The sequence below is a fragment of the Aotus nancymaae genome, unplaced genomic scaffold (assembly GCF_030222135.1).
Source record: "Aotus nancymaae isolate 86718 unplaced genomic scaffold, 86718_ANA_hifiasm-v0.15.2.pri h1tg000067l, whole genome shotgun sequence".
NCBI lineage: Eukaryota > Metazoa > Chordata > Mammalia > Primates > Aotidae > Aotus > Aotus nancymaae.
The window spans coordinates 21,479,596-21,493,625 of record NW_026988482.1 but is presented as its reverse complement, the minus strand read 5'-3'; the positions used below and the strand labels follow the sequence as shown (position 1 = coordinate 21,493,625).

The window sequence follows — 14,030 nt, the reverse complement described above, 5'->3', positions numbered from 1 at the left end:
TCTCACTATGTGATGCTTATCGTGTAATGTTTATCCAAGGATTCTAGCTCAGTTCCCTGTCACTATGCCTTCTTTCACTGAACTTCAGGTTTATTATCTACACACACAATCTTTCAAATGCCAAGGGATCTTTAACAGATTCAAATTCTTCATAGAATTCATCATGTAATCTAGGTGCTGCTCTACTACAATGTTGGGGACATTAAATGGCTGCATGTTTTGGGGGTGTTTATAATTAAAAAAAATTATACCAATACACGTACACTTTTTTAAAATTTTACTTTTTTTGAGATTGGATCTCACTCCCTCACCCTGGCTGGAGTACAGTGGCACAATCATGGCTCACTGCATCCTTGAACGCCCCGGCTCAAGCAATCCTCCTACCTCAGCCTCCCAAATAGCTAGGACTACAGGTGTGCATTACCACACCCAGCTAATTTTTAAAAAATTATTATTTGTAGAGACGGTGTCTTGCTATATTGCCCAGCCTGGTTTTTTGTGGGGGATTTGGGGAAGACAGGGTCTCACTCTGCCGCCCAGGCTGGAGAGCGTAGCAAGATCATGGCTCACTGCAATGATCTTCAGCCTCCTTGGGTCAAGGTGATCCTCCCACCTCAGCTCTCCAAATAGCTGGGACTCTAGGTGCATGCCACTGAGTTCGGCTAACGTTTTTTTGTATTTTTTTGTAGAGATGGGGTTTTGGCATGTTGCCCAGGCTGTTCTTGAACTCTTGACCTCAAGTGATCCTCCCACCTTGGCCTTCCAAAGTGCTGGGATTATAGGCATGAGCCACTGAGCCCTGCTCAAGCTGATTTTGAACTCCTAGGCTCAAGCTATCCTCTCTCCTAAGCCTCCCCCAAAGTGCTAGGATTATAGGAGTCAGGAGTGAGCCTCTCTGCCCACACCCCTCCCACGCCTTTCTTGGGGGTTGGGGAGACAGAGTCTTGCTCTGTCACCCAGGCTGGAATGCAGTGGTACAAGAATGGCACACTGCAGCCTCAACCTCCTGGGCTCAAGTGATCCTTCCACCTCAGCCTCCCAAGTAGCTAGGACTACAAGCATGTGCCACCACATCTGGCTAATTTTTCTTTCTTTTTTTTTTTTTGAGATGGAGTTTCCCTCTGTCACCCAGGCTGGAGTGCAATGGTGCAATCTCGGCTCACTGTAACCTCCACCTCCTGGGTTCAAGTGATTCTCCTGTCTCAGCCACCTGAGTAGCTGAGATTCAGGTACACGCCACCATGCCCAGTTAATTTTTGTAGTTTTAGTAAAGACGGGGTTTTACCATGTTGGTCAGGCTGGTCTCAAACTCTTGACCTCATGATCCACCCACCTCGGCCTCCCAAAGTGCTGAGATTACACGCGTGAGCCACTGCGCTTGGTCTCAATTTTTTTTTTTTTTTTTTTTGGTAGAGTCTGCTATGTTGCCAGTATGGTCTCAAATTCCTGGTGTCAAATGATCCTCCCACCTCATCCTCTCCAAGCTCTGGGAATACAGGTGTGAGCCACTACACCCAATTCATATTTCTTTTTCTTTTTTTTTGAGAAAGAGCCTCCCTCTGTTGCTCAAGCTAGAGTGCACTGGCATGATCTTGGCTCACTGCAACCTCTGACTCCTGGGTGCAAGCGATTCTCCTGCCTTAGCCTCCTAGGTAGCTGGAATTACAGGCGCCCACCAACACACCTGGCTAAAGTTTTATATGTTTAGTAGAGATGGGGTTTCACCATCTTGACCAGGCTGATCTCGAACTCCTGACCTGAAGTGATCCACCCGCCTTGGCCTCCCAAAGTGCTGGGATTATAGGAGTGAGCCACTGCACCTGGCCCCTACTCATATTTCTTAAAGTTGTTCTACAAAGTTTATTACACAACAACAACAACAACAACTAGCATTGATTTCTTGATTCCTTGCCCCTGATTCCTACTCCCAGGGGCAACCTCTTCCTTCTAGGACTTTTCACCATCTTTCTAAATAATATGACTACTTATCACTTGTTGACTTTTCACTTTTAGTTATTCCCTGTGGTAGCCAACCTCAAAATAGCCGCCAGTAAACGCTGACTCTTGGTATTCACACCCTTGTGCAGTCCCCTCCCACAGTATGTCAGGGTTGGTCTATGTGACCAACAGAATATAGCAGAAGTGATGATGGTATGTCACATTCAAAGCTACGTCATAAAAAGCACCGAAATGCCTCTTACCCTCTTCTCCTGGATCACTTGCTCTAAGAGAAGCTAAATAACATATCCTCAAGAGAGGCCCGTATGAAGAGGACTGAAGCCTTCTATGGCTACCTGAATGAGCTTGGAAGAGCATCTTCCAGCCAGCTCCAGTCAAGCCTTCAGATGACTGCAACTTTGTGAGAAATGTCTAGGCTGACTCTGAACTCCTGGCCCTCAGAAACTGTGAGATAATAAATACCTGAAGTCACTGAATTTTGGGCCAGGCACAGGGTGGCTCACGCATGTAATCCCAGCACTTTGGGAGGCCGAGGCAGGTGTATCACTTGAGGGTGGATCAGGAGTTTGAGAGCAGCTGAGCAACATGGTGAAACCATGTCTCTACAATACAAAAATTAGCTGGGCATGGTGGTACATGCCTGTAATCTCAGCTACTTCGGTCCCTGAGGCAGAAGAGTCGGTTGAACATCGGAGGCAGAGGCTGCAGTGAGCCAAGATTGTTTCACTGCACTCTGCAAAAACAAAAAAGTCACTAAATTTTGGAGTAGTTTGTTATGTGGCAAAAGATAACTATTATATTAGTAATCTAATTCCTATTATGGAAGATTAGGAACTTGTCCTGATACCTTTCTTCATGTACTACCCCATACACTTCCTATCTTTCCAATATAATTAGGTCAAATTTTGGTTAAACTAAGAGTTGCATTAAGTCTATGTGAATATTATTTATAACCAAGCCATGTTGTATACTGTGAGTATATTTCTTTTTTGTATAATTTTCTTTTCCCTGGAGTGTAAACTCCTGTTAATATATTCAGTCAGGTACTCTATCAATTGTTTTAAGTTGTCTGTTTCTTGAGACACTATCTACTGGAACTCTTCCTGAGAATTATGTTTCCCTCATCTATACTGACAACCCCATTTCCTCCCACTTAGTCCTCTTTCTTATTTATTCACTTGTTCTGGTAGAATATGTCTTCTAGGCTGGGTGGGGTGGGTCATGCCTGTAATCCCAGCACTTTGGGAGGCCAAGGTGGTGGATCACCTAAGATCAGGAGTTCCAGACCAGCCTGGCCAACATAGTGAAACCCTGGGCATGGTGGTGGGTGCCTGTAATCCCAGCTACTCAGGGGGCTGATTGGGGAGAATCACTTGAACCTGGGAGGCAGAGGTTGCAATGAGCTGAGACCATGCCACTGCACTCCAACCTGGGTGACACAGCAAAACTCCAACTCAGGGAAAAAAAAAAAACGTTCTCTTCTAGAAGAGCTTCATAAGAAGGGGTCTATGTACAATGTCTGAAAATGTCTTTACTACCCTCAAGCTTGGATAATAATTTAGCTGGTTAAAAAATTCAAAGTTTAGGCCGGGTGTGGGCATGGTGGCTCATGCCTGTAATCTCAGCACTTTGGGAGGCTAAGATGGGCAGATCACCTGAGGTCAGGAGTTCGAGACCAGCCTGACCAATATGGTAAAACCTCATCTTTAAAAAAAAAAATAATTCAAAGTTTAGAGGTTTTTTTTCCTGTCAAAATTTTGAAAGTATTGCTTCATTGTCTTCTAGTTCTTTGCTTTTAGAGATAGAGTCTTACTCTGTTCCCCAGGCTGGACTTGAACTCCTGAGCTTAAGCAATCCTCCTGCCTCAGACTTCTGAGTAGTTGAGACTACAGGCATGCTAGTATGCACCTGGCTACATTTAAAAATACATACATATATGTATTTTTACATACTACATTAAAAATACATATATGTATGTATTTTAAAATGTAGCCCTGCTTTGTTGCTCAGGCTGTTCTTGAACTCCTGGCCTCAAGCGATCCTCCCACCTCAGCCTCCCCATGTGCTGGGATTACAGGTATGAGTCACCACACCTAGCCTATTTTGTTGTTTTTGAGAAATCAAATGCTATTTTGAATCCTAACTCGAAGTATGCAACTCTGCTCTCTTAAAAGCTTTTAGGCTTTTCTCTTTATACTTGCAGTTCTAAAATTTCACAGTGTTGTATCTTGGTATTGGTTTTTTTCATTGTGCTGTATCAATCTACAGATATTATTTCAGTTCTGGAAAAATCTCTTCACACCATTTCTTTGATAATTTTCTCCCTCCTATTGTAATTTTTTCTCTCAGAAATTTCTATTAGTCAGGTGTTAGATTTCTTGGAATAATCTTCTAATTTTCTTATTATTCTCCCCTATTTTCCATCTCTTTCATTTGGTCTATCAGTGAGGAAACTTCTTCAACCCTATCTTACAATCTTACTGTGTTGTAGGTTTTTACATTGGCTATCATATTTTTAATTTCCTAAAGGTCTTACTTTCAAAAACTTTCTTTTTAAAAAGAACCCTGTTCATCTTTCATGAATGCAATATTTTCTTGAGTCTCTCCTGAGATATTATATAGTTAATCCTGAGATATTTTCTCTTCCATTTGTTTTGATCTCTGTCTTTTATGTTAGAGGTTTTCTTTAAATGTCTAGTGACACTTAGCTATCTGTTCATCCTTTCTTTTTTTTTTTTTAATATGGAGTCTCACTCTGTCACCCAGGCTAGAGGGCGGTGGTGCATCTCAGCTCACTGCAATCTCTGCCTCCCGGGTTCAAGCGATTCTTCTGCCTCAGCCTCCCAAGTTGCTGGGACTACAGGCATGTGCTACCACAGCTGGCTAATTTTTGTATTTTTAGTAGAGATGGGGTTTCACCACATTGGTCAGGCTGGTCTCGAACTCCTGACCTCATGATACACACGCCTGGGCCTCCCAAAGTGCTGGGATTACAGGCATGAGCCACTGTGCTCAGCCTCTGTTCATACTTTTAAAGTCATTTCAAAGCTGTTTGAAAGCTCTGTGGGTAGGGGTTAGGCTTGTGGATTTGTGGGCTTCACATTAGGGTGATCAGGCAAGAATCTGCCATTTGATTGAGGACCCCTAGAAGTAGTCAGTACCTTTAGGGCTTTTTCTCAGAGGTTAATTTTATTAGAGCAGGATCTTCCAATCTCTTGCTTTAAAGAAACATCTGCCTACAGATATTCTGGAAAGTGGGTGTGAGAGGGGGATGGTTCTACCATGCACTACTGAGAACTCTATCTTAAAGCCCTTATTTTCAGTTTTGCTCCATATTGCACCCCTTCTCCTACGCTTGATGTGCCTGATTCGGAGCCTCTGGTTCAGTATCTAAGACTAAACTTCCTATCTCCTGAGAAAGTGGGGAAGGGGGTGCAGGCATCTAACTGCCTTTTGTACAGACTTTCAAGTATTCTTCCTGTTTTCAGTATTTGGTGTCTCCAATTCTGGACACACTCCAGGATTCTATACTACAAATCCTCTTCCTTCTCAGTTTCTCCCCCTGGGAGGCACTTTCAGTTCCTCTGGCCCACTAAGTCTTCCACACACGCTCTCTGGCTTTAATGTTCCATTGATTTCTCATTTGCTGATACATCTTTCCCCTCTTACTGTTATTTTAATGGGGTTACCGAAGGGAATGAAAGTTAAGTGTGTGTTCAACTGGCTGTGTTTAACTGCTGTGCATTTATTTTCCATCTAGAAGATAAATAGAAGACAAAAGGACAAGCTGTATGGGCACCAACAGAGTGACCTGGTTTCAAAAAAATTAACAAATCAGCTATAGAGAAGATAGGCCTATCTTGGGATATGCTAGTCAGACTACATTTGAGTTCTGCATTCAGCTAAGGAGAAAAACAAATTGGACCTTGTCTAGATGAGGAAGACCAAGATGGGCAAGAGTCTGAAAGGTACATCTTATAAGGAATAGCTAAATGATAGCCTGGAAAAGATAATTTAGGAGGAACATGATGGTTGTCCTCAAATCCTAGAAGGGCTATCACATGGATTAGGGCAGATCTAGAAAATTATAGGAAGGCAGATTTTAGTTTATCATAAAGAATAATAGCTAAGTTAGAAATATTTGAGCAGCTAAAAATAATTTTTAAAATTTAATAAAAAAAAAAAGAAGAATAGCTAAAAACACTTAGGGGAGTCCTGGACTGGTTTTAAAACTATTAAGTGACTACTCAGAGACCTTCCAATTCTATAATCCTATGATACCACACTTTGGTGAAAAGCTTTTAAAAACTCAAGTACTCTCATTTGTAATCTCAGTTTTTACATGTCACATTTTTTGCTGGGCACAATGGCTTATGTCTGTAATCCCAGCTCTTTGGGCTGCTAAGGTGGGAACGTTTCTTGAGGCAGGGAGTTTTCAAGACCAGCCTGGGCAACACTGCAAGATCCCATCTCTACAAAAAAACTAGCCAGGCATGGTGGTACATGCTTGGGAAGATGGTTTGAGTCCAGGAGTTCAAGGTTGCAGTGAGCTGATTGTCACTATACTCCAGCCTGGGCAAAAGAGCAAGACGATGTCTCAAAAATTAAAAAATAAAATAAAATGTCACTTTTTTAAAAAATGAGAAGATCATTTATTGAGCTCCTTTTATATGCCATGGACTATGCCAAGTCCCCATTCTGCACATTTTCTCATTTCAGTCCTCACAGCAACCCTCTGCAGTAGGCAGCTACTTTGAATCACATTCTATAGATGAGAAAACCAAGATTTGGAAGTTAAGTACCTCACCCAAAGTCAAGCAGCTATTATGTGAAAGAGAAGGAATTATGCTTGGGTTGTTACTGGTGGAACTGGAGATGGACCTAATAAATAGCATACCTTCTCTCAGGTTGAATTCTCAGTCAATTAAGAAAAAAATTAAAAATAAAAAGCCAGCCAGGTGCGGTGGCCCACGCCTGTAATCCCAGCACTTTGGGAGGCCGACGCGGGTGGATCATGAGGTCAGGAGTTCGAGACCAGCCTGACCAACATGGTGAAACCTCGTTTCTACTAAAAATACAAAAATTAGCTGGGCATGGGGGCACACGCCTGTAATCCCAGCTACTCAGGAGGCTGAGGCAGGAGAATTGCCTGAATCTGGGAGGTAGAGGTTGCAGTGAGCCAAGATCGTGCCACTGCACTCCAGCCTGGGCGACAGAGTGAGACTTCATCTCAAAAAATAATAATAAATAAAAATATAAAAATGAAAAGCCTATACACATGATACAACTACATAGAATTAAATATACACGGCCGGGCACAGTGGCTCATACTGTAAACCCAGCACTCTGGGAGGCCAAGGCGGGTGGATCATCTGAGATCAGGAGTTCAAGACCAGTTTTGCCAACATGGTGAAACCCCATCTCTACTAAATATATAAAAATTAGCTGGGTGTGGTGGCAGGTGCCTGTAATTCCAGCTTACTCAGGAGGCTGAGGCAGGAGAATTGCTTGAACCTGGGAGGAAGAGGTTGCAGTGAGCAGAGATCATGCCTCTCCACTCCAGACTGGGTGGCAGAGTAAGATTCTGTCTCAATAAATAAATAAATAAACATATACACAGAATGAATAAAAGTAAAACTGAAGAAATCTGACTAAGATTAATGAATTATAACAATGTTAATATTCTAGTTGCAATATTGTACTTTCAGTTCCTCTGGCTTACTAGTTTTGCAAGATTTTACCACTGGGAGAAAATGAGCAAAAGAAACATGTTGTGGGCATGGTGGTTCACGTCTGTAATCCCAGCACTTTGGGAGGCTGAAGTGGGAGGATTGCCTGGGTCCAGGAGTTTCAGACCAGTCTGGGCAATATGGCAAGACCATGTTTTTACAAAAAATAAAATAAAATAAATTAGCTGGGTGTAGTGGTGTGCACCTGTAGTCCCAGCTACTCAGGCAGCTGACACAGGAGGATTGCTCAAGACTGGGGGTTCGAGATTACAGGAAGTTATGATCACACCACTGCACTCTAGCCTGGGCAGCAAAGTGAGACCCTGTCTCTGTTTAAAAAAAAAAAAATTAAAAGGTACATGTGATCTCACTGAGTTATCTTACCACTGCATGTGATTCTACAATTATCTCAAAATAAAACATCCATTTAAAAAAAGGACTAAACTGGACATGGTGGCACATGCCTTGAATTCCAGTTACTAGGAGTTTGAGGCCAGCCTGGGCAACATAATGAGACCTAGTCTCTTGGGGGGCGGGGGCAGGACAAAGCAAATGGGAGATAAAAATATGATTTTCTTACCAATAAATGTATTAATATAAACTATAGCTTATGTAAGAGGGTAAGTGGGTTCCCTATAGTGAATATCTAGAATTACACAGGCCCATGCAAAGGCCACTTTCTCCACTGATCGGCAATTACCTCAAATCTCCCCTCTTCTCCACTCCTCAGGTGGCAAAGACATGTGAACTGGTGCCACACAATTTTTTCAAAAAAATTCATCGGTAAGAAACATATAACTGGTTGGTTAGAAAACTTAAGGCTATTTGGCATACATCTCTATCTTTAGTCACATTTGGCTACATACCCACCTCTAAAAATACACTTCTTATAGAGTATTATCAATGAAATGGAATCAGACAGTAAATTTAAAGTATTAGAGTCAGGTTCAAAGTCCAAGATAGGATAGAAAGAAAGAAATGAATCTATGGTATACACAAAACACTCCAAACTAAAAAAAAGCTACACCTATGAATACACATGGAAGCTGCTGAGGCTAGATCAGGACATTAGATCTCCTGTGTATTCAACAAACATCTAGTGTCCATGCCCATACTACCACTGTGAAATTATTTTCAATGTATAGCATCTACAAAGCAAATCTGGGGCAATCATGGGACTTCCTAGGTAAATACAACACCCTCAAATTTGCTTCTAAGATCAATTCAAACTAGAAAGACTAAACCACTTCCACTAAAATTCTGTGTCCACAAAGAGTGGACACAGAATTCTTTCTGAGCAAGGCTCTACATAATACACTCTGAAGACTGAAGATGCAGTACTCCTACCTGCCTCTATATTATTTTTTATTATCAAGGCTCTCAAACTTTCACACCCGTCAACAGCTTTGTTTGGTAAATAAAAGAAGTGATGGGAAAAAGAAAAAAAACAAAGAAAAAAAGAACAAAGAAAAAAACAAACAAAAAAACTAAAAAACAAAACAAAAAAAAACGAAGAAAAAAAGAAAAAAAAAGGAAGTGATGGAGTTACACCGGGGGAGGGAGATTAGGGTCTAACAGTCAACAGGTAACTTAAATGGTCATATGTTGTAACTCCACAATACTTGGTTTTTAAAATCAAGTATAGTGGTTACTATTCCTTTGGTAAATGTTTGAGATCAGTGACCTCCATAATTCAAGTACAGATATGAAAAGGAAAGTGACATGATGTGAGGCTGACTAAATAGATGGGACACTCAAGAATTCTACATCTTACTTTAAAAGTATCAAGAACGGCCGGGCGCGGTGGCTCACGCCTGTAATCCCAGCACTTTGGGAGGCCGAGATGGGTGGATCACGAGGTCAAGAGATCGAGACCATCCTGGTCAACATGGTGAAACCCCGTCTCTACTAAAAATACAAAAAAATTAGCTGGGCATGGTGGCGCGTGCCTGTAATCCCAGCTACTCAGGAGGCTGAGGCAGGAGAATTGCCTGAACCCAGGAGGCAGAGGTTGCGGTGAGCCGAGATTGCACCATTGCACTCCAGCTTGGGTAACAAGAGTGAATCTCCGTATCAAAAAAAAAAAAAAAAAGTATCAAGAAACCAGGGAACTGGAATAGGGAAGAAATTCCAAGCTGACCTTAGAACTGCTGTGAGCTGGTAACTGACTAGATGTGGGAGTGAGGGAAAAGAGGTGTCAAGATAACTTCCAGGTTACTGGTGTGATCTGGCATGTGGAGGTGCCATATACTTAGATCAGGAGCAACAGAGAAGGCCAAAGTCAAGAGTAAATGATCACACAAAGTTTTGGACAAGCTGACACTGAGTGCCTGGTAGGCATCCAAACAGAGACAACAGAGAAACTGGATGGCTGAGTCTGGAATACAGAGTTAAGTCTGGGCTCAAATGACACTTCTGGAAATAATCAGTGAAGATAGAAAAAAGATCACTTAGGGAAAGAACTCGAAGTGTGAAGAGAAGAGGCTATAAGACAGCCTTGAAGAACTTCAACATCTAAAGATCATCTCGTAGAGATGTATCAGCAAAGAAGACACAGAAGAGAGGTACAAAAAGGAAGAAAGGAAATGAGAAGAGAAGCAGGGAGATGTCTGGAGGCAGAAGAGAGTGTAGATCCACCAGACGGGCAATGTGGCATAGAGACTGGATGGAATCAGACGGTCCTCACCATCTCTGCTACCTCAGACAGGGCTCCTCAACACAAATTCTGTTCCCTACCACAGGTAGGTGGGGCTCAGCATTCAAGCAGTAAATTCAAGGGCAAAATCTGAGTTGGGGGTAATCTGAAACACGTGTTCCCAAAGAAAGCAAAAGATATACCCAGAATAGATTTCTCTTGGATGGAAAACATTTTGGTACTATTGTTCTCACCTTCAGGAGCTCACAATGAATATAAATAAAGCAATTAGAAAGGTTAAGTGCCCAGCCTGCAAAGACAGAATGCCCTTGCGATCAGTGGGGTTAAGACTAAGCTTTAATGCAGTCACAAGGGTTGCTGAAAGTGCATGGTAAGTAGTAATCCATAATTTTATTAAGGCATATATTTGAATCATAAAGGCCATGAAGCTGGTGGGTAAGAATGAGTCTATAAAATGGAGAAGCAGTAGAGATGAATTAATGCCCCCCAAAAATTAAAAGAATAAGGTAAGCAGAACTGCTCTATCAGATGTCAAGGCTTATTATAAAGCAATAGAAATTAGGAAATTGTGGTACTGAAACAAACCGATAAATTGAACATAACAGAGCGGTCAGAAATACATCCCATATATATGTAAATTTGACAAATGACAGAAATAGCATTGCAGATAATATAGAAAAGAGAGTCTACTTAATAAACAGTGTTGGGACAACTAGTTATCCACACAGAAAAAAAATCAAAATGAATTCCTGCTTCACATCACACTCCAAAATCATTTCCAGATAGAAAAAAGCCTAATGGCCAGGTGCAGTGGCTCACACCTATAATCCCAACACTTTGGGAGGCTCAGGTAGGAGGACTGCCTGAGCCCAGGAATATGAGACTGGCCTGGGCAACACGGCAAGACCATAGAGAAACACATAGAGAAAAATGTTTCTCAATTTTTCAAACAAAATACAAAAAGAGAAAAAAATCTTAAGCATTAAAAGCAACATTTCAAAATTTTGGAAGAAAATATGGTAGGTCTTTTTGACCTTGAGGTTGGGATTTCTTAAACAAGATTTCAAAAAGCATTAATCTTAAGAGAGAAGACTTCAATATTTGACTACAGTAAAATTAAGAACTCTGTCCAGGCCAGGTGTGGTGGCTCATGCCTGTAATCCCAGAACTTTGGGAGGCTGAGGAAGGCGATCACTTGAGGTCAGGAGTTTGAGACCAGCCTGGCCAACATGGTGAAACTCCATCTCTACCAAAAATATAAAAAATTAGCCGGGTGTGGTGGCATGCACCTGTAATCCCAGCTACTAGGGAGGCTGAGGCAGAAGAATCACTTTAACCCGGGAGGCGGACGTTGCACTGAGCCAGGATCTCACCACTGCACTCCAGCCTGGGTGACAGAGTGAGACTCCGTCTTAAAAAAAAAGGAAGAACTTCCATCCATCAAGACATCATAAAATAAAAAGACAAATTACAAGTGAGAAAAGATATTTGCAAACATAAAACCAACAAATAATTATTATCCAGCGTATATAAAGAACTCCAATAAAGCAACAAATCATAATTTGAAAAAAGAAAAAACAATAAAAAATTGAGCTTAAGACTTACCTAAAAGTAGATATTTCATAGACAATGAAACAGAATGGTCCAAAACAAAGGAAAAGATGATCAATCTTAGTAATAATCAGGGAAATGCTTGTACCACAATGAGATATAATTTCATAGCCAGGAGAAGTCCAATTAGAAAGTCCAATAATACCCAAAGCTGCTGCTGATGTGGATGGACAGAAGAGTTCCTAAACACTGCTGGAAGGTATGTAAATTTATAAAATTTCCACTTTGAAAATAATGACAATACCAACATGATCTTGAAAAGTTGAACATGCATATAGCCAATGACCTAGCAATTTAACTCCTAGCTATATACCTTGGATGCATGGGCTCCAGAAAATATGTAATAAAATGTTTACATCACTATTCAGAAGAGCAGAAAACTAAACTACACAAAAACCAACCTAACTAACCATTGAGAGGAGAATAATTTCTTATATTCATAGAATGGAACATTATTCATTGGTGAAAATGAATGAATTAAAAGCTACACACGACATAATATAAAATCCCCAAGGGCAGGAGTCTGACCATGTCAAAAATTTTTCTCTCTTACATTATGATATTTGCATTATGCAATATTTCATACATAGAAAATAATATCTGTAAATTAGGAAAATAAACCCATGAATCATCCATCAAAGGCCATGTTTGAAATAGTCTATAGGTCAAAGAGGAAGTCTCACAAAAAAGAAAAAAGGGAAATTTAAAAATACATTGAATGAATGAAAATGAAAATACAACATATTTAATGGTGAGATTATGGCACTAAATGCTTACATTAGAAAAGTCTCAAGTGAATAACCCAAACTACCTCTCCAAGGAACTAGAAAAAGAGAAAAAATAAACTCAAAGCAAGCAGAAGGAAGGAAATTAAAAGGAGCAGAAAACAATGAAATTAAAAACTGGAAAACAGTAAACTAATGAAACAAAAAGATGTTTCTTTGAAAATATCGATAAAATTGGCAAAGACAGAAAAGACAAATCACCAATTTAGGAATGAAATAGTTGATAATACTACACACCCTGCAATCATAAAAATGGTAACAGGGGAATACCATGAACAACTCTACACATAAATTTGAAAACTGATGAAATAGACCAATTTCTTGAAAATGACAGCTTATCTAAGACGGGGGAATAATTTAATAGCCTCATAACTAATAAGAAAATTAAATTTGTAATTTTAAAATACTTGAAAAAGAAATATACAGGTTCAGGGCCGGGCGCGGTGGCTCACGCCTGTAATTCCAGCACTTTGGGAGGCCGAGGTGGGTGGATCATGAGGTCAAGAGATCGAGACCATCCTGGTCAACATGGTGAAACCCCGTCTCTACTAAAAATACAAAAAATTAGCTGGGCATGGTGGCATGTGCCTGTAATCCCAGCTACTCAGGAGGTTGAGGCAGGAGAATTGTCTGAACCCAGGAGGCGGAGGTTGCAGTGAGCCGAGATCGTGCCATTGCACTCCAGCCTGGGTAACAAGAGTGAAACTCCATCTCAAAAAAAAAAATATATACAGGTTCAGATGGTTTCCCTAGAGAATTCTACCAAATGTTTAAAATAGAATTAATAGCAATTTTAAACAACCTCTTCCAGAAAATACAAGATTAAGGGATAACTCCAAGTTCATATTATGAAGTCAGTATTAACCTAGTACCAAAAGTAGACAGACAATATAAAAAAGGAAAGTACAGACTAATATCCTCACGAATATAGATGCAAAAATCCTTAACGAAATATCAGCAAACAGAATTCAGCAATATATAAAAATAATTATATACCATGACCAAATAGGGTATATTCCAGGTTAAGGCAGACTTAGTATTTGAAAATAAATCTATGTAATCCATATATTTACAGACTCAAGAATAAAGAATAAAAAAGAGGTGACACAAACCTCTCCATGCAAAAAAAAAAAAAAAAACACTTGACAAAATTCAGCACTCATCCATGATTAAAAATTCTCAGAACACTAGGAATTGAGGGGAATTTCCTAAACTTGATAAAGAACATCTACAAAAAACTTCTAGTATTCTAGTAAAACACTGAATGCTCATCCCTAAGATGCTGAACAA

At 40.5% G+C, this 14,030-nt stretch overlaps 1 protein-coding gene across 6 annotated transcripts in view; it reads right to left on the bottom strand.

Moving 5' to 3' along the window:
- Window positions 1–14,030, bottom strand: part of KLHL18 (kelch like family member 18) — a 65,650-nt gene that overhangs the window by 29,627 nt on the left and 21,993 nt on the right. The window lies entirely within an intron of this gene.